The following is an 11,353-nucleotide window of genomic DNA, read 5'->3' on the forward strand; positions in this document are numbered from 1 at the left end:
AACACTTGTTGCAACATCATCAAATCATGCCGAAGTGATTGCATTACATGAAGCTACTCGGGAATGATTTTAGTTAAGATCAATGATACAAATCATTATTGATTCTTGTGGACTAGAACGCTATAAAAGCCCAACAACTATCTATGAAGATAATACAGCTTACATAGTACAAATGAAAGAAGAGTATCAAAAATGACAGAACAAAACATAAATGCTGACGAGGCGCTAAAGCTATAAACGGTCTTAACGGTCATAAGTTTGATGGAAAAGAATGGTATATTGGTAAGGCTCAGAAAAAGACTGAAAGGGAATAGGAATTGAAACAACAGTTTGAGCAAACCATGAAGGAGACTGTAGACAAATCACATGGGTCAAACTTGTACATAAAAGATTTAGATGATACAGTTTCAGATGAAAACCTCAGATTCTTCTCATATACCCAAGATCTCGTAAAAGACAACCAGATTAAAATGAGATACGTTCAATCAACAACTCTGCTGATCTTTATACCAAAGCACTGTCAATCGCTGTTTTCAAAACATACGTTCACAATATTGGCATGAGGCAAGTTCAAAAGATGTGATGACTCAGCATTGTCTACTTGAGGGGGAGTCAACTCTATGCTGCACTCTTTTTCCCTTAGCTAAAGTTTTATCCCACTGGGTTTTCTTTAGCAAGGTTTTTAACGAGGCAGTATTAATTGCTCTTTAAAAAAATTACCATCCAAGGGGGAGTGTTGTAAATTTAGTAGTTAAATATGGATGGTAATTAGTCAAATATGGATAGTAAAATTTGTACTATATATATGTGCATAATGTAAGTTACAAAAATATACATATACATTAAATACATCACACCTCTTCAACCTCTTTCTCTCCTATATCTTCTACAACACATCTCTCTTTTATTGGTTCTTTCAATTTGAATATATTGAACCAGGCCACTAAAGGTAGTTATAAGCCTACTGAAATATAACAACTATCAATTTCTAATCAATATCAATATAAATACTATTTAATTTTAGTTTCTTATATCATATCATTAAAGTTTCCTATTCTAGTTACATTACATTTCTAATAATAATGTACATGATTTGAATCTTCATTTTTTCTTAAAATTTTGTACGGCTATAGATCCATTAGCACGCAGTGTAGTAAACAATGTTTACATATCAGTTGCATTACTAAATTGGCAGTCTTTACTATTTACTTGCACTTGTACTCACTAAGCGATATGCTTAACCCGTGTAATTTTTTATGTTTTGTATTAGGTAAATTTGATTCGGGATTGAAGTTATAGAGGAGTCGTATATTAGATGAGTTAGAAGACTTTTTGACATTCTATTATTCTCTTACCCTACGAAGATAGTAAATGCCACTTATGAAAGTTGCGTATTTGTATAGAATTTGAAGGTCTTGACGTCAAGGTTATGAAAGTTGTAGTCATTTTAATTGATGTCAATGTGGTTATTTGGTTTGTAGCATATTAAGTTGTTACAAAAACATGTGTATCGGCAGGGACATGTTAGCCATGTGTTGACTATGTCAACCCATCCAGCTGTCCCCCGTAGCTCACTGGAGCATGGCGAAACACCATCACCAAATGCCCCTACAGCATGTCAGGAACGAGAATTGTGATGACCCAAAAAATTTCGACTTATTTAAACTAATTCTCTATACGATTTATTATTTTGACACGTTAAACAAAGTCTGTTAGATTGAGTCTCAAAATTTTAGAACTGTTTCATATATTCAATTACCTTTGACTACTTTCGACGATTCATGAACAATTATATGTATGTATATATATATTATAAGATGTACAAGTAAAAATGACTTTGCTACAGTAAGATACTATTTGCTATAGTAAAAACGACTTTGCTGCAGTAAAACACTATTTGCTACAGTGAAAATGACTTTGCTACATTAAAACACTATTTGCTACAGTACACACACTATTTGCTACAGTAAACACTATTTGATGTCGACGAACTAGAAAACAAAGCAGAAATGAGCTGTCCAGCCTAGCCATGCGATCGCATGGCAAAAGCACTGAAAACCCATGCGATCGCATGGGGACCAAATTCAGGAAATGTGCCTATAAAAGGCCAGTTTGTTCGACGAAATATTATACACTTTATTTTCTATGTAATCAGTATTTATATTTATAATTATAATTTTATGTAAGACCCAAATATTTCACCGTACATATGTGTAAATATGATCTTTGAAGTGTAGGTGTTCGTTTCATAATTTAAAAAGAAGGCAGAAACTGGTCTGGGCATTTGGCGCGCCGCGCCACTGGTCTGTGACAGATTCCCTCCTCTTTAAATTAGATATTTTGGGGGTAAATTGGTAAAATCATGTGGGGTCCGACTTTAAGGCCCTAAACCAGTTGTTGTGGCCTCATTAACTCCATTTCCACCTACATCAACCTCATCCATTCAATTCTAGAGAGAAAGTGATAACCTAGTATGAGAAAACTCATTTTTGGAGAAGAAGAAAGAGGATTCTTGCTTAAGCTCAAGTTCTAAAGTTGTTCATCTACTTCCTAGCTACGTTTTGGTGGTAGTGATATGCTCTAATCTTGATTTCTTGATTCAATTTTGTGTAAGGGTTAGAGTTAGGGTTTATGGTGAACTTAAAACCCACTTTGTTAGTAAATTGGGTGTTTTGGGTGAATTTGGGTTATGTTGACTCAAAGATGACTAACTAGGGTTTTTCAAGTATTAATTGTTATTAATGAACCTTAAGTAGTTAGTGAATTACTAGCACACTTATATAAATGTAAATGGGTGTCGAGTGGGTTAGCGGATGATCCGAAATGGGTGTATTGACTTTTAAGTGGTCAAATGGGTCAAAATGGACCTAAGTTAGTTAATGTTTGTGATTAATGCATAAACCTAGTGTTAAAAGGTGTTTTAAGACCTAACTTGGCTAATGTTAGGGTTTTGGCGAAAGATGACCCAATTTTAGGGTTAAGTGCCCAAATGGGACAAAATGACATAGTAGTAGTGAGTGTTGTGGGTTTGACCAACTTGAATGGTTGATTGATTATGTGTATATTATAATAGGTGCGTTACCTTGAAGATTCAACCTTGGTTTATTGATTCACCAAAGGCGTAAGGTGAGTGGAATGATTATATGCGTAGGTATATAATGTATTTATTTATTGTAGCGTGAGATGTGAAGTGTCGATGTGCTAAGTCACCACATTTCACGTGACGAGTGAAGTGTCGATGTGCTAAGACACCACTCAAAGTAATATGACGGGTGAAGTGTCGATGTGTTAAGACGCCACCCGGGGTGAAGTGCCGATGTGTTAAGACACCACCCGGAGTGAAGTATCGATGTGCTAAGATGCCACTCCAAGTAAGTTGAAGGGTGAAGTGCCGATGTGTTAAGGCGCCATTTGAGGTGAAGTATCGACATGTTAAGATGCCACCCGTGGGGTTCGTGTACGAAGTGTTAAGTGCACTAATGGTAGTTATGAACTCCGACGGTCTTTAAACACCGTTCCTTGTTCGATTGGTTAACCATGGTTATTGTGTTGTAGAGTAAGCATATTATATTTGTTCAAGTTAAATATGCTATTGTTATGCTAGTTTGGTTATTGGAGGTTATAGCTTGTATTTATGACGATAAGCTAATTGTGTTTGCAAGCATGTATACGGTATGCGTGTAAGTGTTTGCAAATAGATATATTATATATGTATGTGTGTAATTATTGCATTCACTAAGCGTTAGCTTACCCTCTCGTTGTTTACCATTTTATAGGTTCCGGCGTAGATAAGGGTAAGGGCATACGGTTAGATTAGAGATCCCGCTTGTTAGGGGACGCCTTTTGGATGTGTTAGCTTTTGGAGTTTGACCATGACTTGGGTAGTTTAATCCCAAACACCATGCTCATCGCGTCGTTTGGTACTTAAACTTTTTGGTGGTCGAAACTCACGCTATGTATTAAACTCGTAAAACGGCCAAAGTGGGCCCCGCTGAAAGGACCCGTCCTAATCCATCCGGACGAAGTCCATATCGATTATAAACAGTTCACAACAGTTGATTACATCACGAAGTACTTGACCTCTATATGATACATTTTACAAACATTGCATTCGTTTTGAAAAGACAATCTTTCATTTTATCTGAAGTTGACAGACATGCATACCATTTCATAATATATCCAACTATAATTGACTTAATAATGATCTTGATAAACTCAACGACTCGAATGCAACGTTTTTTGAAATATGTCATGAATGACTCCAAGTAATATCTTTAAAATGATCAAATGCACAGCGGAAGATTTCTTTCGTACCTGAGAATAAACATGCTTTCAAGTGTCAACCAAAAGGTTGGTGAGTTCATTAGTTTTGCATAAATAATCATTTCATAATTTTAATATACCACAAGATTTCATATTTCCATTTCTCATAAACATACGTCCCATGCATAGAGACAAAAATATCATTTATATGGATTGAATACCTGGTAACCGACATTCACAATATGTATATAAGAATATCCCCATCATTCCGGGATCCTCCTTCGGACATGATATAAATTTCGAAGTACTAAAACATCCGGTACTTTGGATGGGGCTTGTTGGGCCCGATAGATCTATCTTTAGAGTTCGCGTCAATTAGGGTGTCTGTTCCCTAATTCTTAGATTACCAGACTAAAAAGGAGCATATTCGATTTCGATAATTCAACCATAGAATGTAGTTTCGATTACTTGTGTCTATTTTGTAAAACAGTTATAAAAGCAGCGCATGTATTCTCAGTCCCAAAAATATATATTGCAAAAGTATTTAAAAAGGGAGCAAATGAAACTCACGTATATAAATATTGTAAAACAGTTAATAAAGCATTTGCATGTATTCTCAGCCCAAAAACGTAAAAAGTAAAAAGGGCAAATGAAACTCACTATACTGTATTTTGTAGTAAAAATACATCTGACGTCATTGAACAAAAGAAGGGTTGGCCTCGGTTTCACGAACCTATATCATTTGTTTAATTATTAATACACATAATTGTAATCGAGCAAGTTTATATAAATTTTTATTTTATTAACAATGTACCTTTTTTATCATTTGTTATTTAGATCTATTTAATATATTTAGTTTTTATATAAAATACAATTAATATTTACCATTCTTTATAATATGTTAAAAATATATATTTTAGAGTTTATATATGATGACAATATATATTTACGTATTAATTGATACCTTTTATATATATAGTTTAGTAATTATCATTCTAATAATAATAGTATAGTGGTATGTAAATTTTATTATTGTTGTATTATATTTTTATATAAAACAATCCATTTTACAACTAATGATAATAATAATAAGTTTAATAATACATTACTAATATTTATATTAATAATAAAGATAATATTATTAGAAATTTTACTCATATTACTAGTAATAATAATAAACATAATAATGATAATAATAAATAATAATACTTAAAGCTAATACTAAAATGATATTAATATTCATTTTGTTAATAATAACATTTTGACATAATAACAATAAGTATGTTAATAATAATAATAGCAATAATAATAACAATAATAATAATAAAGAAAATGAAGGTAAAAGTAAAAGTATGTACCCTTTCAAAGAAAAACGTTTTCCTAAAAATTTTTTACACCAGACGAGAATCGAACCCGAGACCTCCCGTAAACCCACAACACTCTCTACCATTCCTCTAGCCATGCTTTTCTGATATTAACTCAACTTAAATTTATTTATACCCTGCCTAACAGTTATCTTCCTCTTCCTTCTTCTTCCACAAAAACACACGTCACCACCAATTTAATCATAACAGTCAAAGGTTCGTTTGGTTTTAAACAGATGTATACGCTTAAAATAATTATTCTAATTAATCAAACACAAAATAAATAAAAAATAAAAAAAATAAAAAATAAAAAGAACAGCATAAGCTGCTGTCGTCGCTAATATAAAAAAAAATTGATTTATGAATTGGGTACGTTTCACACCGAAATTTCTACATGAACTAGTACTAAAATCTTGTATATAAACTTAAGGAATCATCAAATTAATCGGAAACAGCAACACGATCGTGAATTTGATCCAAGAAAAATTATTTGACTTTTAAAATCGAAACTTTGACTCAACAATTCTTGCTCGTTAGAATGAATTAGAACCCGAGATTTTGGAGGTAGTTTGAATGGAAGATTTCTAAGGTAACTGCATTATTAGTTTTTGGAAACTGATTCGAAATTGAATTAAGAGAAAAAAAAATTTGGCGTACACAGAAAGAAGGAAAAAAAAATAATAACAGCTGTAATCTTCGATTCAGTTTAGACTCCCCTTCATTTGGTTTGCAGTGATACCCATCGATATCTAAACGTTTGTAATATAATAGAGGTCAATTGTTTGTGTATTATTGGGAGTCGACAGGGGGTCACGGCCAAACAGAAAACAAATAAGAAAAATATCAGATTTTGACTTTAAACAAAAAGTGTAGGAATCTGAATTTACATAGCTGTATATATTTATATTTATATTAACCTTATTTAAATATAATAATAGATAGATAATAATAATAATAATAATAATACCCTTAATATAATAATTATACTAATAATAGTAACACTAATATTAGTAACAATTATAACAATTTTAATGTATCAAATTTTATATATACATATATATAAATAATACATCTTGCAATTACATTATTAATAATTATATCGTATATTATATAAATACATCTAGTGAATATTAAATTTTTTTCTATATTTTATAATTGTTATAATATAATAATTACTATTAGAGATCTGTTATATATATATATATATATATATATATATATATATATATATATATATATATATATATATATATATATATATATATATAATAATATCATATATTTATTTATATATATATTCATTCTAATGATAACTTATTTATCTTGTAAATTTCTATTTGATTAATTGTACTTTATTAATTCAAAATATTATATACACTTATACTAATTTATATATATATACATATTTATTTACAAATAATTGTTCGTGAATCGTCGGGAATAATCAAGGTCGAATGCATTCATGGAAATACTTCAAACATTATGAGACTCAGTTTAATAGACTTTTCTTATCGTATCGAAATCATATAAGATTAAGTTTAAATTTGGTCGAAAATTCCCGGGTCATCACAGTACCTACCCGTTAAAGAAATTTCGTCCTGAAATTTGAGTGAGGTGGTCATGGCTAACAATAAAAATGTTTTCATGACAAATATGAGTTGATAGATAGAGTTTTATCATTATTGAGTAATACAAATAAAATAATTTGATTAATTGAAGAGTATGAATGAAGCTATCACAAAAGAATGAGATAGGATTTGACTTAACCGGTGACGTAGTCACGGTTGATTTTAGAAAATAAGGTGCGTCTTAACTTTTGACATAGGGGGTTGAGTTCCCGAAATTCAAGGAATTTAAAGAAAATCTTCGAAATCTGAGAGATTTGATTCTTCGACGAATACGGAGATTAAGATCTCTATAATTAAATACGGTGATCTGCTTCGATTGTAAAGACCCGTCCTAATCCATCTGGACAAAGTCCATATCGATTACAAACGTTTCATAATAGTTAATTACATCGCGAGGTACTTGACCTCTATATGATACACTTTACAAACATTGCATTCGTTTTTAAAAGACAAACTTACTTTACATCGAAAGTTGACGACATACATACCATTTCATAATATATATCTAACTATAATTGACTTAACAATAATCTTAATGAACTCAACGACTCGAATGCAACGTCTTTTGAAATATGTCATGAATGACTCCAAATAATATCTTTAAAATGAGCAATTGCACAGCGGAAGATTTCTTTCGTACCTGAGAATAAACATGCTTTAAAGTGTCAACCAAAAAGATTGGTGAGTTCATTAGTTTAATATAAATAATCATTTCCATCTTTTTAATAGACCACAAGATTTTCATTTTCAGTTCTCATGAATATACGTCCCATGCATAGAGACAAAATATCATTCATATGGATTGAACACCTGGTAACCGACATTCACAATATGCATATAAGAATATCCCCATCATTCCGGGATCCTCCTTCGGACATGATATAAATTTCGAAGTACTAAAGCATCCGGTACTTTGGATGGGGCTTGTTGGGCCCGATAGATCTATCTTTAGAGTTCTCGTCAATTAGGGTGTCTGTTCCCTAATTCTTAGATTACCAGACTTAATAAAAAGGGGCATATTCGATTTCGATCATTCAATCATAGAACGTAATTTCGATTACTTGTGTCTATTTCGTAAAACATTTATAAAAGCAGCGCATGTATTCTCAGTCCCAAAAATATATATTGCAAAAGCATTTAAAAAGGGAGCAAATGAAAATCACGCATATAAATATTGTAAAACAGTTATTAAAACAGTGCATGTATTCTCAGCCCAAAAATGTAATGAGTAAAAGGGCAAATGAAACTCACCTAATGTATTTTGTAGTAAAAATACATATGACAACATTAGACAAACTGAACAGTGCAGGGTTGGCCTCGGATTCACGAACCTATATTATCCATGTATATATTAAAACATATTCTTGCAATCGAACAATATTTATATTACTATTAGTGATAATTTATACATATAGTAGGTTAATAGGTTTCATTATATATATTTTCATTTTATCTATAGACATATTAATATAGTTAGGTTATGTGTATTAGATATATATATATATATATATATATATATATATATATATATATATATATATATATATATATATATATATATATATATATATATATATATATATATATATATTGTTTGTTTGTTTGTTAAAACTAGTAATTATATTGATATTAACATTATACTAATTATTGATAAAAATGCTAATTATAGTACCTAATATTACTAAATAAGGTAATAATGCTAATAATTCTATTAATGATAAATATCATGATACTAATAATAATATTTGTAAAAATATTAATCTTACTGATACTGGTAGTTATGATTAATGATTTTTAATAGTTATATAATGATACTCATTAATAAACTACTTATAATGATGATTATAGTAATAATAATAATAACAACAATAACGATAATTCTAATTCGAATACTTATAAGTATGGTAGTAATAATAATATTACATGATGATAATCCTAATAGTTATAGAATAATGTTAATCAGATTAATGATAATAATAATAATGATATTCCTATTTCTTTTTAATAATAATGATACTAATAATAATAATACTTATACTTTATAATAATAATAATATTTATGATACTTGTACAAATAACAATAACTAATAATAATAATAATAATAATAATAATAATAATAATAATAATAATAATAATAATAATAATAATAATAATAATAATAATTAATAATAGAAGTAATATACCTTAACAAAACTGAGTTTGGCCCAAGTACTTGACCCAAGTGAGAATTCAAAAATATATCGGCCCAATATAAAATCCATCCGACCCAGTTTATGTTATATAACCCGAAATCAAAACAGATCGAAGAATTCACAGCTTCAAAGCATCGTAGACCTAGATTAAGATCAAAATAACCTCAATCATAATCTTAGCGGTGTGTTTATCAAAGATTCATGGTATTGATCCGTCATAGTCTCGGTTCCGGGGTTTTGCTCGTACACCGTAGCAAGAACAGGAATTTTTGATTATCATTAGGAATTGAGTAATGGAAAGTTGCAGCAAAAATCAATGGATCGAATAGGTCATCGGTTCATCAATAAATCAGGTAAATGATTGATTTCTCAATAATCTATTAAATTCTTAATTCTTTTTGATATAAATTCTGTATAAACAATTGATAGAACAAAAGTAACAATTAATGATGTTATTGATGGGTTTGAAAATGATAATTGAAACAGATGATAAGGTCAGTGGTGTTCAACTTCGTGGGTTTTGTTCCAAATCATAAACAAACACCTGTAAATGATTTCAATTGTTTTTGGTTCGTATAAACGCTCAGGAAGTATAGCAGCAGCTGTGGTAATGGCTAGGATAGCAGAAGTTGTCAATTGAGGGTGGTGGTGGTGGTTATTAGTAGTGATCTGTTTGCAGTAGCGAATGACAGTAATTATTAGTGTTAGCTGGTTGCAGCATGCTCGATTTGTTCGTGGTCCGAAATTAAAACAGGAAAGGTGTGGTTTTTGTTTGAGTTTTCGTGTTGCAGTACAACAGATGGTGTTCGAGCTTATTCCTGGACAGAACATAAATGGTAACGCAGGTATTGCAGGTTTTGTTTGATAATAACAAGTGTGTTTTAGAATTTGTTATCATTGCACAATAGATGACAATGAATGTAGTATAACACTTGATATTTACATAAAAGTTTGATATATAGATAGATATATATATATATATATATATATATATATATATATATATATATATATATATATATATATATATATATATATATATATATATATATATATATATATATATATATATATATATATATATGAGTGTATGTATATATATGTACTTGTTTTTGGTTCCAAACAGGAACAAAGATGATGATAGCTGTGGAGTTGGAGCCGTAACAGCTGTAAAAGTGTTGATGTTTGATGGTGTCTTTAAGGTGGTGGTCATGGGTTGATCAAGTTGATAGTTTATGGTTTGATTCATGACTTATCATTAGAAATCGAAAGTGTTTTAGTTTGCAGGTGTAGCAGCTTCTTCAATTGAAACTGTCATTTGAAACTTGGTATGTAGCAGTAGACAGTTTGCTGAGATGATGGTTGTCTAGCATCCTAATCAAAAGCGTTGGTGGCGACGGTTTAATGATTTTCAAAGAGAGAAAGAACAAGGTGATGGGAATTGATCTGTTAACAGTTGTAGAAGCTGTTGGAACAGCAGCCTGAATAGAGAAGAAAAAGTTGCAGGTTTTTGCAGCAGGTTTGGTGGTGGCTATGTTGGTTGATGAACCTGTTCGATCCCAATTAGAGAATAAAGGTTGCAGCAGCAGTGATTAACAAGTGATGTTGTAGTGTGATCGTACTAGGGTAGTGATTCAAGAGAGGTGGCTGTAGAGTGGTAGTGGACAAGACGTGGAAATTGGATATTGGTGATGGTTTTTGTTTTTGTAACATATTTGATGTATATGGAAATATAATCTAGATATTATAGTTGTCATTCATCAATAAGAATCCAATGGAAGTATAGTTGTTGAGGCAAAAAAAATCACGGATATGAAATAGAAGAAATAAAAGTCAAAAAAGTATATTTAACTTATAATGGATTTGTCTAATTATTGTCTTTTCATTTTAGGTAATTTATATTAA

This window comes from Rutidosis leptorrhynchoides, chromosome 1 (assembly GCF_046630445.1).
Source record: "Rutidosis leptorrhynchoides isolate AG116_Rl617_1_P2 chromosome 1, CSIRO_AGI_Rlap_v1, whole genome shotgun sequence".
Taxonomy (NCBI): domain Eukaryota; kingdom Viridiplantae; phylum Streptophyta; class Magnoliopsida; order Asterales; family Asteraceae; genus Rutidosis; species Rutidosis leptorrhynchoides.